At 51.7% G+C, this 21407-nt stretch overlaps 1 protein-coding gene across 4 annotated transcripts in view; it reads left to right on the top strand.

Annotated features, from left to right (window-relative positions):
- The window catches only part of LOC129844147 (protein CBFA2T1-like), a 107571-nt gene that overhangs the window by 18043 nt on the left and 68121 nt on the right, over positions 1 to 21407 (top strand). The window lies entirely within an intron of this gene.

The raw sequence follows: 21407 nt of genomic DNA, 5'->3' as shown, positions 1-21407 counted from the left end.
CTATCTCAAAGGCTCAGACGAACTTGAGATTGTTAAACACCTGCATTTCATGAGATTCATTTGATATAATAAAATGAAGATGCATTGGGGGGAAAACAGCATTCGATATATCATTTAGAGTAATATGATGTTGCAGAGCAAAAATAGCATAGCATGTAGGAGGAGGCAGAGGAGATGGTGTGGGGGAGGAAGAGGAGGAGGAAGGGGAGGAGGAGCAGGTGGGGGAGTAGGAGGAGGTGGAGAAGCATGAGGTGGGGAGGACGTGGGGGAGGAGGAGGAAGAAGTAGTGGAGGAGGAGGAAGAGGAGATGGAGGGGCAGTACTAGCCTAATTTTCTACAGAGACCCAAGACATGTTACAGGGTGGGGGGAGTTCTATCCTCTCCTCTTAGCTGAGATGTTACAGGGTGGGGAGTTCTATCCTCTCCTCTCCTCTTAGCTGAGATGTTACAGGGTGGGGGGAGTTCTATCCTCCTCTCCTCTTAGCTGAGATGTTACAGGGTGGGGGAGTTCTATCCTCTCCTCTTAGCTGAGATGTTACAGGGTGGGGGGAGTTCTATCCTCCTCTCCTCTTAGCTGAGATGTTACAGGGTGGGGGAGTTCTATCCTCCTCTCCTCTTAGCTGAGATGTTACAGGGTGGGGGAGTTCTATCCTCTCCTCTTAGCTGAGATGTTACAGGGTGGGGGAGTTCTATCCTCTCCTCTTAGCTGAGATGTTACAGGGTGGGGGAGTTCTATCCTCCTCTCCTCTTAGCTGAGATGTTACAGGGTGGGGGGAGTTCTATCCTCTCCTCTTAGCTGAGATGTTACAGGGTGGGGGAGTTCTATCCTCTCCTCTTAGCTGAGATGTTACAGGGTGGGGGGAGTTCTATCCTCTCCTCTTAGCTGAGATGTTACAGGGTGGGGGAGTTCTATCCTCTCCTCTTAGCTGAGATGTTACAGGGTGGGGGGAGTTCTATCCTCCTCTCCTCTTAGCTGAGATGTTACAGGGTGGGGGAGTTCTATCCTCTCCTCTTAGCTGAGATGTTACAGGGTGGGGGAGTTCTATCCTCTCCTCTTAGCTGAGATGTTACAGGGTGGGGGGAGTTCTATCCTCTCCTCTTAGCTGAGATGTTACAGGGTGGGGGGAGTTCTATCCTCTCCTCTTAGCTGAGATGTTACAGGGTGGGGGAGTTCTATCCTCTCCTCTTAGCTGAGATGTTACAGGGTGGGGGAGTTCTATCCTCCTCTCCTCTTAGCTGAGATGTTACAGGGTGGGGGAGTTCTATCCTCTCCTCTTAGCTGAGATGTTACAGGGTGGGGGAGTTCTATCCTCCTCTCCTCTTAGCTGAGATGTTACAGGGTGGGGGGAGTTCTATCCTCTCCTCTTAGCTGAGATGTTACAGGGTGGGGGGAGTTCTATCCTCCTCTCCTTTTAGCTGAGATGTTACAGGGTGGGGGGAGTTCTATCCTCCTCTCCTCTTAGCTGAGATGTTACAGGGTGGGGGGAGTTCTATCCTCTCCTCTTAGCTGAGATGTTACAGGGTGGGGGGAGATCTATCCTCTCCTCTTAGCTGAGATGTTACAGGGTGGGGGGAGTTCTATCCTCTCCTCTTAGCTGAGATGTTACAGGGTGGGGGAGTTCTATCCTCTCCTCTCCTCTTAGCTGAGATGTTACAGGGTGGGGGAGTTCTATCCTCTCCTCTTAGCTGAGATGTTACAGGGTGGGGGAGTTCTATCCTCTCCTCTTAGCTGAGATGTTACAGGGTGGGGGAGTTCTATCCTCCTCTCCTCTTAGCTGAGATGTTACAGGGTGGGGAGTTCTATCCTCCTCTCCTCTTAGCTGAGATGTTACAGGGTGGGGGAGTTCTATCCTCTCCTCTTAGCTGAGATGTTACAGGGTGGGGGGAGTTCTATCCTCTCCTCTTAGCTGAGATGTTACAGGGTGGGGGGAGTTCTATCCTCTCCTCTTAGCTGAGATGTTACAGGGTGGGGGAGTTCTATCCTCCTCTCCTCTTAGCTGAGATGTTACAGGGTGGGGGAGTTCTATACTCTCCTCTTAGCTGAGATGTTACAGGGTGGGGGAGTTCTATCCTCCTCTCCTCTTAGCTGAGATGTTACAGGGTGGGGGGAGTTCTATCCTCTCCTCTTAGCTGAGATGTTACAGGGTGGGGGAGTTCTATCCTCTCCTCTCCTCTTAGCTGAGATGTTACAGGGTGGGGGAGTTCTATCCTCTCCTCTTAGCTGAGATGTTACAGGGTGGGGGAGTTCTATCCTCTCCTCTCCTCTTAGCTGAGATGTTACAGGGTGGGGGGAGTTCTATCCTCTCCTCTTAGCTGAGATGTTACAGGGTGGGGGAGTTCTATCCTCTCCTCTCCTCTTAGCTGAGATGTTACAGGGTGGGGGAGTTCTATCCTCTCCTCTTAGCTGAGATGTTACAGGGTGGGGGAGTTCTATCCTCTCCTCTCCTCTTAGCTGAGATGTTACAGGGTGGGGGAGTTCTATCCTCCTCTCCTCTTAGCTGAGATGTTACAGGGTGGGGGAGTTCTATCCTCCTCTCCTCTTAGCTGAGATGTTACAGGGTGGGGGGAGTTCTATCCTCCTCTCCTCTTAGCTGAGATGTTACAGGGTGGGGGGAGTTCTATCCTCCTCTCCTCTTAGCTGAGATGTTACAGGGTGGGGGGAGTTCTATCCTCTCCTCTTAGCTGAGATGTTACAGGGTGGGGGAGTTCTATCCTCTCCTCTTAGCTGAGATGTTACAGGGTGGGGGAGTTCTATCCTCTCCTCTTAGCTGAGATGTTACAGGGTGGGGGAGTTCTATCCTCTCCTCTTAGCTGAGATGTTACAGGGTGGGGGAGTTCTATCCTCTCCTCTTAGCTGAGATGTTACAGGGTGGGGGGAGTTCTATCCTCTCCTCTTAGCTGAGATGTTACAGGGTGGGGGAGTTCTATCCTCTCCTCTTAGCTGAGATGTTACAGGGTGGGGGAGTTCTATCCTCTCCTCTTAGCTGAGATGTTACAGGGTGGGGGAGTTCTATCCTCCTCTCCTCTTAGCTGAGATGTTACAGGGTGGGGGGAGTTCTATCCTCTCCTCTCCTCTTAGCTGAGATGTTACAGGGTGGGGGGAGTTCTATCCTCTCCTCTTAGCTGAGATGTTACAGGGTGGGGGAGTTCTATCCTCCTCTCCTCTTAGCTGAGATGTTACAGGGTGGGGGGAGTTCTATCCTCTCCTCTTAGCTGAGATGTTACAGGGTGGGGGGAGTTCTATCCTCTCCTCTTAGCTGAGATGTTACAGGGTGGGGGAGTTCTATCCTCCTCTCCTCTTAGCTGAGATGTTACAGGGTGGGGGGAGTTCTATCCTCTCCTTTTAGCTGAGATGTTACAGGGTGGGGGAGTTCTATCCTCTCCTTTTAGCTGAGATGTTACAGGGTGGGGGAGTTCTATCCTCTCCTCTTAGCTGAGATGTTACAGGGTGGGGGAGTTCTATCCTCTCCTCTTAGCTGAGATGTTACAGGGTGGGGGAGTTCTATCCTCCTCTCCTCTTAGCTGAGATGTTACAGGGTGGGGGGAGTTCTATCCTCTCCTCTTAGCTGAGATGTTACAGGGTGGGGGAGTTCTATCCTCTCCTCTTAGCTGAGATGTTACAGGGTGGGGGAGTTCTATCCTCTCCTCTTAGCTGAGATGTTACAGGGTGGGGGGAGTTCTATCCTCTCCTCTTAGCTGAGATGTTACAGGGTGGGGGAGTTCTATCCTCTCCTCTTAGCTGAGATGTTACAGGGTGGGGGAGTTCTATCCTCTCCTCTTAGCTGAGATGTTACAGGGTGGGGGAGTTCTATCCTCTCCTCTTAGCTGAGATGTTACAGGGTGGGGGGGTTCTATCCTCTCCTCTTAGCTGAGATGTTACAGGGTGGGGGGAGTTCTATCCTCCTCTCCTCTTAGCTGAGATGTTACAGGGTGGGGGAGTTCTATCCTCTCCTCTTAGCTGAGATGTTACAGGGTGGGGGGAGTTCTATCCTCCTCTCCTCTTAGCTGAGATGTTACAGGGTGGGGGGGTTCTATCCTCTCCTCTTAGCTGAGATGTTAGAGGGTGGGGGGAGTTCTATCCTCTCCTCTTAGCTGAGATGTTACAGGGTGGGGGAGTTCTATCCTCTCCTCTCCTCTTAGCTGAGATGTTACAGGGTGGGGGGAGTTCTATCCTCTCCTCTTAGCTGAGATGTTACAGGGTGGGGGAGTTCTATCCTCTCCTTTTAGCTGAGATGTTACAGGGTGGGGGAGTTCTATCCTCCTCTCCTCTTAGCTGAGATGTTACAGGGTGGGGGAGTTCTATCCTCTCCTCTTAGCTGAGATGTTACAGGGTGGGGGGAGTTCTATCCTCTCCTTTTAGCTGAGATGTTACAGGGTGGGGGAGTTCTATCCTCCTCTCCTCTTAGCTGAGATGTTACAGGGTGGGGGAGTTCTATCCTCTCCTCTTAGCTGAGATGTTACAGGGTGGGGGAGTTCTATCCTCTCCTCTTAGCTGAGATGTTACAGGGTGGGGGAGTTCTATCCTCTCCTCTTAGCTGAGATGTTACAGGGTGGGGGAGTTCTATCCTCTCCTCTTAGCTGAGATGTTACAGGGTGGGGGGAGTTCTATCCTCTCCTCTTAGCTGAGATGTTACAGGGTGGGGGGAGTTCTATCCTCCTCTCCTCTTAGCTGAGATGTTACAGGGTGGGGGGAGTTCTATCCTCCTCTCCTCTTAGCTGAGATGTTACAGGGTGGGGGGAGTTCTATCCTCTCCTCTCCTCTTAGCTGAGATGTTACAGGGTGGGGGAGTTCTATCCTCCTCTCCTCTTAGCTGAGATGTTACAGGGTGGGGGGAGTTCTATCCTCCTCTCCTCTTAGCTGAGATGTTACAGGGTGGGGGAGTTCTATCCTCTCCTCTTAGCTGAGATGTTACAGGGTGGGGGGAGTTCTATCCTCCTCTCCTCTTAGCTGAGATGTTACAGGGTGGGGGAGTTCTATCCTCCTCTCCTCTTAGCTGAGATGTTACAGGGTGGGGGGAGTTCTATCCTCCTCTCCTTTAGCTGAGATGTTACAGGGTGGGGGAGTTCTATCCTCCTCTCCTCTTAGCTGAGATGTTACAGGGTGGGGGGAGTTCTATCCTCCTCTCCTCTTAGCTGAGATGTTACAGGGTGGGGGAGTTCTATCCTCCTCTCCTCTTAGCTGAGATGTTACAGGGTGGGGGAGTTCTATCCTCCTCTCCTCTTAGCTGAGATGTTACAGGGTGGGGGGAGTTCTATCCTCCTCTCCTCTTAGCTGAGATGTTACAGGGTGGGGGAGTTCTATCCTCTCCTCTCCTCTTAGCTGAGATGTTACAGGGTGGGGGGAGTTCTATCCTCTCCTCTTAGCTGAGATGTTACAGGGTGGGGGAGTTCTATCCTCCTCTCCTCTTAGCTGAGATGTTACAGGGTGGGGGAGTTCTATCCTCTCCTCTTAGCTGAGATGTTACAGGGTGGGGGGAGTTCTATCCTCCTCTCCTCTTAGCTGAGATGTTACAGGGTGGGGGGAGTTCTATCCTCCTCTCCTCTTAGCTGAGATGTTACAGGGTGGGGGAGTTCTATCCTCCTCTCATCTTAGCTGAGATGTTACAGGGTGGGGGAGTTCTATCCTCTCCTCTTAGCTGAGATGTTACAGGGTGGGGGAGTTCTATCCTCTCCTCTTAGCTGAGATGTTACAGGGTGGGGGGAGTTCTATCCTCTCCTCTTAGCTGAGATGTTACAGGGTGGGGGAGTTCTATCCTCCTCTCCTCTTAGCTGAGATGTTACAGGGTGGGGGAGTTCTATCCTCTCCTCTTAGCTGAGATGTTACAGGGTGGGGGGAGTTCTATCCTCTCCTCTTAGCTGAGATGTTACAGGGTGGGGGAGTTCTATCCTCTCCTCTTAGCTGAGATGTTACAGGGTGGGGGAGTTCTATCCTCCTCTCCTCTTAGCTGAGATGTTACAGGGTGGGGGAGTTCTATCCTCCTCTCCTCTTAGCTGAGATGTTACAGGGTGGGGGGAGTTCTATCCTCCTCTCCTCTTAGCTGAGATGTTACAGGGTGGGGGAGTTCTATCCTCTCCTCTTAGCTGAGATGTTACAGGGTGGGGGAGTTCTATCCTCTCTCCTCTTAGCTGAGATGTTACAGGGTGGGGGGAGTTCTATCCTCTCCTCTTAGCTGAGATGTTACAGGGTGGGGGAGTTCTATCCTCTCCTCTTAGCTGAGATGTTACAGGGTGGGGGAGTTCTATCCTCTCCTCTTAGCTGAGATGTTACAGGGTGGGGGGAGTTCTATCCTCTCCTCTTAGCTGAGATGTTACAGGGTGGGGGAGTTCTATCCTCTCCTCTTAGCTGAGATGTTACAGGGTGGGGGGAGTTCTATCCTCTCCTCTTAGCTGAGATGTTACAGGGTGGGGGGAGTTCTATCCTCTCCTCTTAGCTGAGATGTTACAGGGTGGGGGAGTTCTATCCTCCTCTCCTCTTAGCTGAGATGTTACAGGGTGGGGGGAGTTCTATCCTCTCCTCTTAGCTGAGATGTTACAGGGTGGGGGAGTTCTATCCTCCTCTCCTCTTAGCTGAGATGTTACAGGGTGGGGGAGTTCTATCCTCTCCTCTTAGCTGAGATGTTACAGGGTGGGGGAGTTCTATCCTCCTCTCCTCTTAGCTGAGATGTTACAGGGTGGGGGAGTTCTATCCTCCTCTCCTCTTAGCTGAGATGTTACAGGGTGGGGGGAGTTCTATCCTCTCCTCTTAGCTGAGATGTTACAGGGTGGGGGAGTTCTATCCTCTCCTCTTAGCTGAGATGTTACAGGGTGGGGGAGTTCTATCCTCCTCTCCTCTTAGCTGAGATGTTACAGGGTGGGGGGAGTTCTATCCTCTCCTCTTAGCTGAGATGTTACAGGGTGGGGGAGTTCTATCCTCTCCTCTTAGCTGAGATGTTACAGGGTGGGGGAGTTCTATCCTCTCCTCTTAGCTGAGATGTTACAGGGTGGGGGGAGTTCTATCCTCTCCTCTTAGCTGAGATGTTACAGGGTGGGGGAGTTCTATCCTCTCCTCTTAGCTGAGATGTTACAGGGTGGGGGAGTTCTATCCTCTCCTCTTAGCTGAGATGTTACAGGGTGGGGGAGTTCTATCCTCTCCTCTTAGCTGAGATGTTACAGGGTGGGGGAGTTCTATCCTCTCCTCTTAGCTGAGATGTTACAGGGTGGGGGAGTTCTATCCTCTCCTCTTAGCTGAGATGTTACAGGGTGGGGGAGTTCTATCCTCTCCTCTTAGCTGAGATGTTACAGGGTGGGGGAGTTCTATCCTCTCCTCTTAGCTGAGATGTTACAGGGTGGGGGAGTTCTATCCTCCTCTCCTCTTAGCTGAGATGTTACAGGGTGGGGGGAGTTCTATCCTCTCCTCTTAGCTGAGATGTTACAGGGTGGGGGAGTTCTATCCTCTCCTCTTAGCTGAGATGTTACAGGGTGGGGGAGTTCTATCCTCTCCTCTTAGCTGAGATGTTACAGGGTGGGGGGAGTTCTATCCTCCTCTCCTCTTAGCTGAGATGTTACAGGGTGGGGGAGTTCTATCCTCCTCTCCTCTTAGCTGAGATGTTACAGGGTGGGGGGAGTTCTATCCTCCTCTCCTCTTAGCTGAGATGTTACAGGGTGGGGGAGTTCTATCCTCTCCTCTTAGCTGAGATGTTACAGGGTGGGGGAGTTCTATCCTCTCCTCTTAGCTGAGATGTTACAGGGTGGGGGAGTTCTATCCTCCTCTCCTCTTAGCTGAGATGTTACAGGGTGGGGGAGTTCTATCCTCCTCTCCTCTTAGCTGAGATGTTACAGGGTGGGGGGAGTTCTATCCTCTCCTCTTAGCTGAGATGTTACAGGGTGGGGGAGTTCTATCCTCTCCTCTTAGCTGAGATGTTACAGGGTGGGGGAGTTCTATCCTCCTCTCCTCTTAGCTGAGATGTTACAGGGTGGGGGGAGTTCTATCCTCTCCTCTTAGCTGAGATGTTACAGGGTGGGGGAGTTCTATCCTCCTCTCCTCTTAGCTGAGATGTTACAGGGTGGGGGGAGTTCTATCCTCTCCTCTTAGCTGAGATGTTACAGGGTGGGGGAGTTCTATCCTCCTCTCCTCTTAGCTGAGATGTTACAGGGTGGGGGGAGTTCTATCCTCTCCTCTTAGCTGAGATGTTACAGGGTGGGGGAGTTCTATCCTCTCCTCTTAGCTGAGATGTTACAGGGTGGGGGAGTTCTATCCTCTCCTCTTAGCTGAGATGTTACAGGGTGGGGGAGTTCTATCCTCTCCTCTTAGCTGAGATGTTACAGGGTGGGGGAGTTCTATCCTCTCCTCTTAGCTGAGATGTTACAGGGTGGGGGAGTTCTATCCTCTCCTCTTAGCTGAGATGTTACAGGGTGGGGGAGTTCTATCCTCTCCTCTTAGCTGAGATGTTACAGGGTGGGGGAGTTCTATCCTCCTCTCCTCTTAGCTGAGATGTTACAGGGTGGGGGAGTTCTATCCTCCTCTCCTCTTAGCTGAGATGTTACAGGGTGGGGGGAGTTCTATCCTCTCCTCTTAGCTGAGATGTTACAGGGTGGGGGAGTTCTATCCTCCTCTCCTCTTAGCTGAGATGTTACAGGGTGGGGGAGTTCTATCCTCCTCTCCTCTTAGCTGAGATGTTACAGGGTGGGGGAGTTCTATCCTCTCCTCTTAGCTGAGATGTTACAGGGTGGGGGAGTTCTATCCTCTCCTCTTAGCTGAGATGTTACAGGGTGGGGGAGTTCTATCCTCTCCTCTTAGCTGAGATGTTACAGGGTGGGGGAGTTCTATCCTCCTCTCCTCTTAGCTGAGATGTTACAGGGTGGGGGAGTTCTATCCTCCTCTCCTCTTAGCTGAGATGTTACAGGGTGGGGGGAGTTCTATCCTCTCCTCTTAGCTGAGATGTTACAGGGTGGGGGAGTTCTATCCTCCTCTCCTCTTAGCTGAGATGTTACAGGGTGGGGGAGTTCTATCCTCCTCTCCTCTTAGCTGAGATGTTACAGGGTGGGGGGAGTTCTATCCTCTCCTCTTAGCTGAGATGTTACAGGGTGGGGGAGTTCTATCCTCTCCTCTTAGCTGAGATGTTACAGGGTGGGGGAGTTCTATCCTCCTCTCCTCTTAGCTGAGATGTTACAGGGTGGGGGGAGTTCTATCCTCTCCTCTTAGCTGAGATGTTACAGGGTGGGGGGAGTTCTATCCTCTCCTCTTAGCTGAGATGTTACAGGGTGGGGGGAGTTCTATCCTCCTCTCCTCTTAGCTGAGATGTTACAGGGTGGGGGAGTTCTATCCTCCTCTCCTCTTAGCTGAGATGTTACAGGGTGGGGGAGTTCTATCCTCCTCTCCTCTTAGCTGAGATGTTACAGGGTGGGGGAGTTCTATCCTCCTCTCCTCTTAGCTGAGATGTTACAGGGTGGGGGAGTTCTATCCTCCTCTCCTCTTAGCTGAGATGTTACAGGGTGGGGGGAGTTCTATCCTCCTCTCCTCTTAGCTGAGATGTTACAGGGTGGGGGAGTTCTATCCTCCTCTCCTCTTAGCTGAGATGTTACAGGGTGGGGGAGTTCTATCCTCCTCTCCTCTTAGCTGAGATGTTACAGGGTGGGGGAGTTCTATCCTCTCCTCTTAGCTGAGATGTTACAGGGTGGGGGGAGTTCTATCCTCTCCTCTTAGCTGAGATGTTACAGGGTGGGGGAGTTCTATCCTCCTCTCCTCTTAGCTGAGATGTTACAGGGTGGGGGAGTTCTATCCTCCTCTCCTCTTAGCTGAGATGTTACAGGGTGGGGGAGTTCTATCCTCCTCTCCTCTTAGCTGAGATGTTACAGGGTGGGGGAGTTCTATCCTCCTCTCCTCTTAGCTGAGATGTTACAGGGTGGGGGAGTTCTATCCTCCTCTCCTCTTAGCTGAGATGTTACAGGGTGGGGGAGTTCTATCCTCCTCTCCTCTTAGCTGAGATGTTACAGGGTGGGGGAGTTCTATCCTCCTCTCCTCTTAGCTGAGATGTTACAGGGTGGGGGAGTTCTATCCTCTCCTCTTAGCTGAGATGTTACAGGGTGGGGGGAGTTCTATCCTCTCCTCTTAGCTGAGATGTTACAGGGTGGGGGAGTTCTATCCTCTCCTCTTAGCTGAGATGTTACAGGGTGGGGGAGTTCTATCCTCTCCTCTTAGCTGAGATGTTACAGGGTGGGGGGAGTTCTATCCTCCTCTCCTCTTAGCTGAGATGTTACAGGGTGGGGGGAGTTCTATCCTCTCCTCTTAGCTGAGATGTTACAGGGTGGGGGAGTTCTATCCTCCTCTCCTCTTAGCTGAGATGTTACAGGGTGGGGGAGTTCTATCCTCCTCTCCTCTTAGCTGAGATGTTACAGGGTGGGGGAGTTCTATCCTCCTCTCCTCTTAGCTGAGATGTTACAGGGTGGGGGAGTTCTATCCTCCTCTCCTCTTAGCTGAGATGTTACAGGGTGGGGGGAGTTCTATCCTCTCCTCTTAGCTGAGATGTTACAGGGTGGGGGGAGTTCTATCCTCTCCTCTTAGCTGAGATGTTACAGGGTGGGGGGAGTTCTATCCTCTCCTCTTAGCTGAGATGTTACAGGGTGGGGGAGTTCTATCCTCTCCTCTTAGCTGAGATGTTACAGGGTGGGGGAGTTCTATCCTCCTCTCCTCTTAGCTGAGATGTTACAGGGTGGGGGAGTTCTATCCTCTCCTCTTAGCTGAGATGTTACAGGGTGGGGGGAGTTCTATCCTCCTCTCCTCTTAGCTGAGATGTTACAGGGTGGGGGGAGTTCTATCCTCCTCTCCTCTTAGCTGAGATGTTACAGGGTGGGGGGAGTTCTATCCTCTCCTCTTAGCTGAGATGTTACAGGGTGGGGGGAGTTCTATCCTCTCCTCTTAGCTGAGATGTTACAGGGTGGGGGGAGTTCTATCCTCTCCTCTTAGCTGAGATGTTACAGGGTGGGGGGAGTTCTATCCTCTCCTCTTAGCTGAGATGTTACAGGGTGGGGGGAGTTCTATCCTCTCCTCTTAGCTGAGATGTTACAGGGTGGGGGAGTTCTATCCTCTCCTCTTAGCTGAGATGTTACAGGGTGGGGGGAGTTCTATCCTCTCCTCTTAGCTGAGATGTTACAGGGTGGGGGAGTTCTATCCTCCTCTCCTCTTAGCTGAGATGTTACAGGGTGGGGGGAGTTCTATCCTCTCCTCTTAGCTGAGATGTTACAGGGTGGGGGAGTTCTATCCTCTCTCCTCTTAGCTGAGATGTTACAGGGTGGGGGAGTTCTATCCTCTCCTCTTAGCTGAGATGTTACAGGGTGGGGGAGTTCTATCCTCTCCTCTTAGCTGAGATGTTACAGGGTGGGGGAGTTCTATCCTCTCCTCTTAGCTGAGATGTTACAGGGTGGGGGAGTTCTATCCTCCTCTCCTCTTAGCTGAGATGTTACAGGGTGGGGGAGTTCTATCCTCCTCTCCTCTTAGCTGAGATGTTACAGGGTGGGGGAGTTCTATCCTCTCCTCTTAGCTGAGATGTTACAGGGTGGGGGGAGTTCTATCCTCTCCTCTTAGCTGAGATGTTACAGGGTGGGGGAGTTCTATCCTCTCCTCTTAGCTGAGATGTTACAGGGTGGGGGAGTTCTATCCTCCTCTCCTCTTAGCTGAGATGTTACAGGGTGGGGGAGTTCTATCCTCCTCTCCTCTTAGCTGAGATGTTACAGGGTGGGGGAGTTCTATCCTCTCCTCTTAGCTGAGATGTTACAGGGTGGGGGAGTTCTATCCTCCTCTCCTCTTAGCTGAGATGTTACAGGGTGGGGGAGTTCTATCCTCCTCTCCTCTTAGCTGAGATGTTACAGGGTGGGGGAGTTCTATCCTCCTCTCCTCTTAGCTGAGATGTTACAGGGTGGGGGAGTTCTATCCTCCTCTCCTCTTAGCTGAGATGTTACAGGGTGGGGGAGTTCTATCCTCCTCTCCTCTTAGCTGAGATGTTACAGGGTGGGGGAGTTCTATCCTCTCCTCTTAGCTGAGATGTTACAGGGTGGGGGAGTTCTATCCTCCTCTCCTCTTAGCTGAGATGTTACAGGGTGGGGGGAGTTCTATCCTCTCCTCTTAGCTGAGATGTTACAGGGTGGGGGAGTTCTATCCTCTCCTCTTAGCTGAGATGTTACAGGGTGGGGGAGTTCTATCCTCTCCTCTTAGCTGAGATGTTACAGGGTGGGGGGAGTTCTATCCTCCTCTCCTCTTAGCTGAGATGTTACAGGGTGGGGGAGTTCTATCCTCCTCTCCTCTTAGCTGAGATGTTACAGGGTGGGGGAGTTCTATCCTCTCCTCTTAGCTGAGATGTTACAGGGTGGGGGAGTTCTATCCTCTCCTCTTAGCTGAGATGTTACAGGGTGGGGGAGTTCTATCCTCTCCTCTTAGCTGAGATGTTACAGGGTGGGGGAGTTCTATCCTCCTCTCTCTTAGCTGAGATGTTACAGGGTGGGGGAGTTCTATCCTCCTCTCCTCTTAGCTGAGATGTTACAGGGTGGGGGAGTTCTATCCTCTCCTCTTAGCTGAGATGTTACAGGGTGGGGGAGTTCTATCCTCCTCTCCTCTTAGCTGAGATGTTACAGGGTGGGGGAGTTCTATCCTCCTCTCCTCTTAGCTGAGATGTTACAGGGTGGGGGAGTTCTATCCTCCTCTCCTCTTAGCTGAGATGTTACAGGGTGGGGGAGTTCTATCCTCTCCTCTTAGCTGAGATGTTACAGGGTGGGGGAGTTCTATCCTCCTCTCCTCTTAGCTGAGATGTTACAGGGTGGGGGGAGTTCTATCCTCCTCTCCTCTTAGCTGAGATGTTACAGGGTGGGGGAGTTCTATCCTCTCCTCTTAGCTGAGATGTTACAGGGTGGGGGAGTTCTATCCTCTCCTCTTAGCTGAGATGTTACAGGGTGGGGGAGTTCTATCCTCTCCTCTTAGCTGAGATGTTACAGGGTGGGGGAGTTCTATCCTCTCCTCTTAGCTGAGATGTTACAGGGTGGGGGAGTTCTATCCTCCTCTCCTCTTAGCTGAGATGTTACAGGGTGGGGGGAGTTCTATCCTCTCCTCTTAGCTGAGATGTTACAGGGTGGGGGAGTTCTATCCTCCTCTCCTCTTAGCTGAGATGTTACAGGGTGGGGGGAGTTCTATCCTCTCCTCTTAGCTGAGATGTTACAGGGTGGGGGAGTTCTATCCTCCTCTCCTCTTAGCTGAGATGTTACAGGGTGGGGGGAGTTCTATCCTCTCCTCTTAGCTGAGATGTTACAGGGTGGGGGAGTTCTATCCTCCTCTCCTCTTAGCTGAGATGTTACAGGGTGGGGGAGTTCTATCCTCTCCTCTTAGCTGAGATGTTACAGGGTGGGGGAGTTCTATCCTCTCCTCTTAGCTGAGATGTTACAGGGTGGGGGAGTTCTATCCTCCTCTCCTCTTAGCTGAGATGTTACAGGGTGGGGGAGTTCTATCCTCCTCTCCTCTTAGCTGAGATGTTACAGGGTGGGGGAGTTCTATCCTCCTCTCCTCTTAGCTGAGATGTTACAGGGTGGGGGAGTTCTATCCTCTCCTCTTAGCTGAGATGTTACAGGGTGGGGGAGTTCTATCCTCCTCTCCTCTTAGCTGAGATGTTACAGGGTGGGGGAGTTCTATCCTCTCCTCTTAGCTGAGATGTTACAGGGTGGGGGAGTTCTATCCTCTCCTCTTAGCTGAGATGTTACAGGGTGGGGGAGTTCTATCCTCTCCTCTTAGCTGAGATGTTACAGGGTGGGGGAGTTCTATCCTCTCCTCTTAGCTGAGATGTTACAGGGTGGGGGAGTTCTATCCTCTCCTCTTAGCTGAGATGTTACAGGGTGGGGGAGTTCTATCCTCTCCTCTTAGCTGAGATGTTACAGGGTGGGGGAGTTCTATCCTCTCCTCTTAGCTGAGATGTTACAGGGTGGGGGAGTTCTATCCTCTCTCCTCTTAGCTGAGATGTTACAGGGTGGGGGAGTTCTATCCTCTCCTCTTAGCTGAGATGTTACAGGGTGGGGGAGTTCTATCCTCTCCTCTTAGCTGAGATGTTACAGGGTGGGGGAGTTCTATCCTCTCCTCTTAGCTGAGATGTTACAGGGTGGGGGAGTTCTATCCTCTCCTCTTAGCTGAGATGTTACAGGGTGGGGGAGTTCTATCCTCTCCTCTTAGCTGAGATGTTACAGGGTGGGGGAGTTCTATCCTCTCTCCTCTTAGCTGAGATGTTACAGGGTGGGGGAGTTCTATCCTCCTCTCCTCTTAGCTGAGATGTTACAGGGTGGGGGAGTTCTATCCTCTCCTCTTAGCTGAGATGTTACAGGGTGGGGGAGTTCTATCCTCTCCTCTTAGCTGAGATGTTACAGGGTGGGGGAGTTCTATCCTCTCCTCTTAGCTGAGATGTTACAGGGTGGGGGAGTTCTATCCTCTCCTCTTAGCTGAGATGTTACAGGGTGGGGGAGTTCTATCCTCTCCTCTTAGCTGAGATGTTACAGGGTGGGGGAGTTCTATCCTCCTCCTCTTAGCTGAGATGTTACAGGGTGGGGGGAGTTCTATCCTCTCTCCTCTTAGCTGAGATGTTACAGGGTGGGGGGAGTTCTATCCTCTCCTCTTAGCTGAGATGTTACAGGGTGGGGGAGTTCTATCCTCTCCTCTTAGCTGAGATGTTACAGGGTGGGGGAGTTCTATCCTCTCCTCTTAGCTGAGATGTTACAGGGTGGGGGAGTTCTATCCTCTCCTCTTAGCTGAGATGTTACAGGGTGGGGGAGTTCTATCCTCTCCTCTTAGCTGAGATGTTACAGGGTGGGGGGAGTTCTATCCCTCTCCTCTTAGCTGAGATGTTACAGGGTGGGGGAGTTCTATCCTCTCCTCTTAGCTGAGATGTTACAGGGTGGGGGGAGTTCTATCCTCTCCTCTTAGCTGAGATGTTACAGGGTGGGGGAGTTCTATCCCTCTCCTCTTAGCTGAGATGTTACAGGGTGGGGGAGTTCTATCCTCTCCTCTTAGCTGAGATGTTACAGGGTGGGGGAGTTCTATCCTCCTCCTCTTAGCTGAGATGTTACAGGGTGGGGGAGTTCTATCCTCCTCTCCTCTTAGCTGAGATGTTACAGGGTGGGGGAGTTCTATCCTCCTCTCCTCTTAGCTGAGATGTTACAGGGTGGGGGAGTTCTATCCTCCTCTCCTCTTAGCTGAGATGTTACAGGGTGGGGGAGTTCTATCCTCCTCCTCTTAGCTGAGATGTTACAGGGTGGGGGAGTTCTATCCTCTCCTCTTAGCTGAGATGTTACAGGGTGGGGGAGTTCTATCCTCCTCTCCTCTTAGCTGAGATGTTACAGGGTGGGGGAGTTCTATCCTCTCCTCTTAGCTGAGATGTTACAGGGTGGGGGAGTTCTATCCTCTCCTCTTAGCTGAGATGTTACAGGGTGGGGGAGTTCTATCCTCTCCTCTTAGCTGAGATGTTACAGGGTGGGGGAGTTCTATCCTCTCCTCTTAGCTGAGATGTTACAGGGTGGGGGAGTTCTATCCTCTCCTCTTAGCTGAGATGTTACAGGGTGGGGGAGTTCTATCCTCTCCTCTTAGCTGAGATGTTACAGGGTGGGGGAGTTCTATCCTCTCCTCTTAGCTGAGATGTTACAGGGTGGGGGAGTTCTATCCTCTCCTCTTAGCTGAGATGTTACAGGGTGGGGGAGTTCTATCCTCTCTCCTCTTAGCTGAGATGTTACAGGGTGGGGGAGTTCTATCCTCTCCTCTTAGCTGAGATGTTACAGGGTGGGGGAGTTCTATCCTCTCCTCTTAGCTGAGATGTTACAGGGTGGGGGAGTTCTATCCTCTCCTCTTAGCTGAGATGTTACAGGGTGGGGGAGTTCTATCCTCTCCTCTTAGCTGAGATGTTACAGGGTGGGGGAGTTCTATCCTCTCCTCTTAGCTGAGATGTTACAGGGTGGGGGAGTTCTATCCTCTCCTCTTAGCTGAGATGTTACAGGGTGGGGGAGTTCTATCCTCTCCTCTTAGCTGAGATGTTACAGGGTGGGGGGAGTTCTATCCTCTCCTCTTAGCTGAGATGTTACAGGGTGGGGGAGTTCTATCCTCTCCTCTTAGCTGAGATGTTACAGGGTGGGGGAGTTCTATCCTCCTCTCCTCTTAGCTGAGATGTTACAGGGTGGGGGAGTTCTATCCTCCTCTCCTCTTAGCTGAGATGTTACAGGGTGGGGGAGTTCTATCCTCTCCTCTTAGCTGAGATGTTACAGGGTGGGGGAGTTCTATCCTCTCCTCTTAGCTGAGATGTTACAGGGTGGGGGAGTTCTATCCTCTCCTCTTAGCTGAGATGTTACAGGGTGGGGGAGTTCTATCCTCCTCCTCTTAGCTGAGATGTTACAGGGTGGGGGAGTTCTATCCTCTCCTCTTAGCTGAGATGTTACAGGGTGGGGGAGTTCTATCCTCCTCTCCTCTTAGCTGAGATGTTACAGGGTGGGGGAGTTCTATCCTCCTCTCCTCTTAGCTGAGATGTTACAGGGTGGGGGAGTTCTATCCTCCTCTCCTCTTAGCTGAGATGTTACAGGGTGGGGGAGTTCTATCCTCTCCTCTTAGCTGAGATGTTACAGGGTGGGGGAGTTCTATCCTCCTCCTCTTAGCTGAGATGTTACAGGGTGGGGGGAGTTCTATCCTCTCCTCTTAGCTGAGATGTTACAGGGTGGGGGAGTTCTATCCTCTCCTCTTAGCTGAGATGTTACAGGGTGGGGGAGTTCTATCCTCTCCTCTTAGCTGAGATGTTACAGGGTGGGGGAGTTCTATCCTCTCCTCTTAGCTGAGATGTTACAGGGTGGGGGAGTTCTATCCCTCTCCTCTTAGCTGAGATGTTACAGGGTGGGGGGAGTTCTATCCTCCTCTCCTCTTAGCTGAGATGTTACAGGGTGGGGGAGTTCTATCCTCTCCTCTTAGCTGAGATGTTACAGGGTGGGGGAGTTCTATCCTCCTCTCCTCTTAGCTGAGATGTTACAGGGTGGGGGAGTTCTATCCTCTCCTCTTAGCTGAGATGTTACAGGGTGGGGGAGTTCTATCCTCTCCTCTTAGCTGAGATGTTACAGGGTGGGGGAGTTCTATCCTCTCCTCTTAGCTGAGATGTTACAGGGTGGGGGAGTTCTATCCTCTCCTCTTAGCTGAGATGTTACAGGGTGGGGGAGTTCTATCCTCTCCTCTTAGCTGAGATGTTACAGGGTGGGGGAGTTCTATCCTCCTCCTCTTAGCTGAGATGTTACAGGGTGGGGGAGTTCTATCCTCTCCTCTTAGCTGAGATGTTACAGGGTGGGGGAGTTCTATCCTCTCCTCTTAGCTGAGATGTTACAGGGTGGGGGAGTTCTATCCTCTCTCCTCTTAGCTGAGATGTTACAGGGTGGGGGAGTTCTATCCTCTCCTCTTAGCTGAGATGTTACAGGGTGGGGGAGTTCTATCCTCTCCTCTTAGCTGAGATGTTACAGGGTGGGGGAGTTCTATCCTCTCCTCTTAGCTGAGATGTTACAGGGTGGGGGAGTTCTATCCTCTCCTCTTAGCTGAGATGTTACAGGGTGGGGGAGTTCTATCCTCTCTCCTCTTAGCTGAGATGTTACAGGGTGGGGGAGTTCTATCCTCTCCTCTTAGCTGAGATGTTACAGGGTGGGGGAGTTCTATCCTCTCTCCTCTTAGCTGAGATGTTACAGGGTGGGGGAGTTCTATCCTCTCCTCTTAGCTGAGATGTTACAGGGTGGGGGAGTTCTATCCTCTCCTCTTAGCTGAGATGTTACAGGGTGGGGGAGTTCTATCCTCCTCTCCTCTTAGCTGAGATGTTACAGGGTGGGGGAGTTCTATCCCTCTCCTCTTAGCTGAGATGTTACAGGGTGGGGGAGTTCTATCCTCTCCTCTTAGCTGAGATGTTACAGGGTGGGGGAGTTCTATCCTCTCCTCTTAGCTGAGATGTTACAGGGTGGGGGAGTTCTATCCTCTCTCCTCTTAGCTGAGATGTTACAGGGTGGGGGAGTTCTATCCTCTCCTCTTAGCTGAGATGTTACAGGGTGGGGGAGTTCTATCCTCTCCTCTTAGCTGAGATGTTACAGGGTGGGGGAGTTCTATCCTCTCCTCTTAGCTGAGATGTTACAGGGTGGGGGAGTTCTATCCTCTCCTCTTAGCTGAGATGTTACAGGGTGGGGGGAGTTCTATCCTCCTCCTCTTAGCTGAGATGTTACAGGGTGGGGGAGTTCTATCCTCTCCTCTTAGCTGAGATGTTACAGGGTGGGGGAGTTCTATCCTCCTCCTCTTAGCTGAGATGTTACAGGGTGGGGGAGTTCTATCCTCTCCTCTTAGCTGAGATGTTACAGGGTGGGGGAGTTCTATCCTCTCCTCTTAGCTGAGATGTTACAGGGTGGGGGAGTTCTATCCTCTCCTCTTAGCTGAGATGTTACAGGGTGGGGGAGTTCTATCCTCTCCTCTTAGCTGAGATGTTACAGGGTGGGGGAGTTCTATCCTCTCCTCTTAGCTGAGATGTTACAGGGTGGGGGAGTTCTATCCTCTCTCCTCTTAGCTGAGATGTTACAGGGTGGGGGAGTTCTATCCTCTCCTCTTAGCTGAGATGTTACAGGGTGGGGGAGTTCTATCCTCTCCTCTTAGCTGAGATGTTACAGGGTGGGGGGAGTTCTATCCTCCTCTCCTCTTAGCTGAGATGTTACAGGGTGGGGGAGTTCTATCCTCTCCTCTTAGCTGAGATGTTACAGGGTGGGGGGAGTTCTATCCTCTCCTCTTAGCTGAGATGTTACAGGGTGGGGGAGTTCTATCCTCTCCTCTTAGCTGAGATGTTACAGGGTGGGGGAGTTCTATCCTCTCCTCTTAGCTGAGATGTTACAGGGTGGGGGAGTTCTATCCTCCTCTCCTCTTAGCTGAGATGTTACAGGGTGGGGGAGTTCTATCCTCCTCTCCTCTTAGCTGAGATGTTACAGGGTGGGGGAGTTCTATCCTCCTCCTCTTAGCTGAGATGTTACAGGGTGGGGGAGTTCTATCCTCTCCTCTTAGCTGAGATGTTACAGGGTGGGGGAGTTCTATCCTCCTCCTCTTAGCTGAGATGTTACAGGGTGGGGGAGTTCTATCCTCCTCTCCTCTTAGCTGAGATGTTACAGGGTGGGGGAGTTCTATCCTCCTCTCCTCTTAGCTGAGATGTTACAGGGTGGGGGAGTTCTATCCTCTCCTCTTAGCTGAGATGTTACAGGGTGGGGGAGTTCTATCCTCTCCTCTTAGCTGAGATGTTACAGGGTGGGGGAGTTCTATCCTCTCCTCTTAGCTGAGATGTTACAGGGTGGGGGAGTTCTATCCTCTCCTCTTAGCTGAGATGTTACAGGGTGGGGGAGTTCTATCCTCTCCTCTTAGCTGAGATGTTACAGGGTGGGGGAGTTCTATCCTCTCCTCTTAGCTGAGATGTTACAGGGTGGGGGAGTTCTATCCTCTCCTCTTAGCTGAGATGTTACAGGGTGGGGGAGTTCTATCCTCTCCTCTTAGCTGAGATGTTACAGGGTGGGGGAGTTCTATCCTCTCCTCTTAGCTGAGATGTTACAGGGTGGGGGAGTTCTATCCTCTCCTCTTAGCTGAGATGTTACAGGGTGGGGGAGTTCTATCCTCCTCTCCTCTTAGCTGAGATGTTACAGGGTGGGGGAGTTCTATCCTCTCCTCTTAGCTGAGATGTTACAGGGTGGGGGGAGTTCTATCCTCTCCTCTTAGCTGAGATGTTACAGGGTGGGGGAGTTCTATCCTCCTCTCCTCTTAGCTGAGATGTTACAGGGTGGGGGAGTTCTATCCTCTCCTCTTAGCTGAGATGTTACAGGGTGGGGGAGTTCTATCCTCCTCTCCTCTTAGCTGAGATGTTACAGGGTGGGGGAGTTCTATCCTCTCCTCTTAGCTGAGATGTTACAGGGTGGGGGAGTTCTATCCCTCTCCTCTTAGCTGAGATGTTACAGGGTGGGGGAGTTCTATCCTCTCCTCTTAGCTGAGATGTTACAGGGTGGGGGAGTTCTATCCTCTCCTCTTAGCTGAGATGTTACAGGGTGGGGGAGTTCTATCCTCTCCTCTTAGCTGAGATGTTACAGGGTGGGGGAGTTCTATCCTCTCCTCTTAGCTGAGATGTTACAGGGTGGGGGAGTTCTATCCTCTCCTCTTAGCTGAGATGTTACAGGGTGGGGGAGTTCTATCCTCCTCTCCTCTTAGCTGAGATGTTACAGGGTGGGGGGAGTTCTATCCTCTCCTCTTAGCTGAGATGTTACAGGGTGGGGGAGTTCTATCCTCTCCCTCTTAGCTGAGATGTTACAGGGTGGGGGAGTTCTATCCTCCTCTCCTCTTAGCTGAGATGTTACAGGGTGGGGGAGTTCTATCCTCCTCTCCTCTTAGCTGAGATGTTACAGGGTGGGGGAGTTCTATCCTCTCCTCTTAGCTGAGATGTTACAGGGTGGGGGGAGTTCTATCCTCTCCTCTTAGCTGAGATGTTACAGGGTGGGGGGAGTTCTATCCTCTCCTCTTAGCTGAGATGTTACAGGGTGGGGGAGTTCTATCCTCTCCTCTTAGCTGAGATGTTACAGGGTGGGGGAGTTCTATCCTCTCCTCTTAGCTGAGATGTTACAGGGTGGGGGAGTTCTATCCTCTCCTCTTAGCTGAGATGTTACAGGGTGGGGGAGTTCTATCCTCCTCTCCTCTTAGCTGAGATGTTACAGGGTGGGGGAGTTCTATCCTCCTCTCCTCTTAGCTGAGATGTTACAGGGTGGGGGGAGTTCTATCCTCTCCTCTTAGCTGAGATGTTACAGGGTGGGGGGAGTTCTATCCTCTCCTCTTAGCTGAGATGTTACAGGGTGGGGGAGTTCTATCCTCTCCTCTTAGCTGAGATGTTACAGGGTGGGGGAGTTCTATCCTCTCCTCTTAGCTGAGATGTTACAGGGTGGGGGAGTTCTATCCTCTCCTCTTAGCTGAGATGTTACAGGGTGGGGGGAGTTCTATCCTCTCCTCTTAGCTGAGATGTTACAGGGTGGGGGAGTTCTATCCTCCTCTCCTCTTAGCTGAGATGTTACAGGGTGGGGGGAGTTCTATCCTCTCCTCTTAGCTGAGATGTTACAGGGTGGGGGAGTTCTATCCTCTCCTCTTAGCTGAGATGTTACAGGGTGGGGGAGTTCTATCCTCTCTCCTCTTAGCTGAGATGTTACAGGGTGGGGGAGTTCTATCCTCTCCTCTTAGCTGAGATGTTACAGGGTGGGGGAGTTCTATCCTCTCTCCTCTTAGCTGAGATGTTACAGGGTGGGGGAGTTCTATCCTCTCCTCTTAGCTGAGATGTTACAGGGTGGGGGGAGTTCTATCCTCTCCTCTTAGCTGAGATGTTACAGGGTGGGGGAGTTCTATCCTCTCCCTC

The sequence above is a fragment of the Salvelinus fontinalis genome, unplaced genomic scaffold (assembly GCF_029448725.1).
Source record: "Salvelinus fontinalis isolate EN_2023a unplaced genomic scaffold, ASM2944872v1 scaffold_0180, whole genome shotgun sequence".
Classification (NCBI taxonomy): Eukaryota; Metazoa; Chordata; class Actinopteri; order Salmoniformes; family Salmonidae; genus Salvelinus; species Salvelinus fontinalis.
This window is presented reverse-complemented; position numbering and strand designations above follow the sequence as displayed.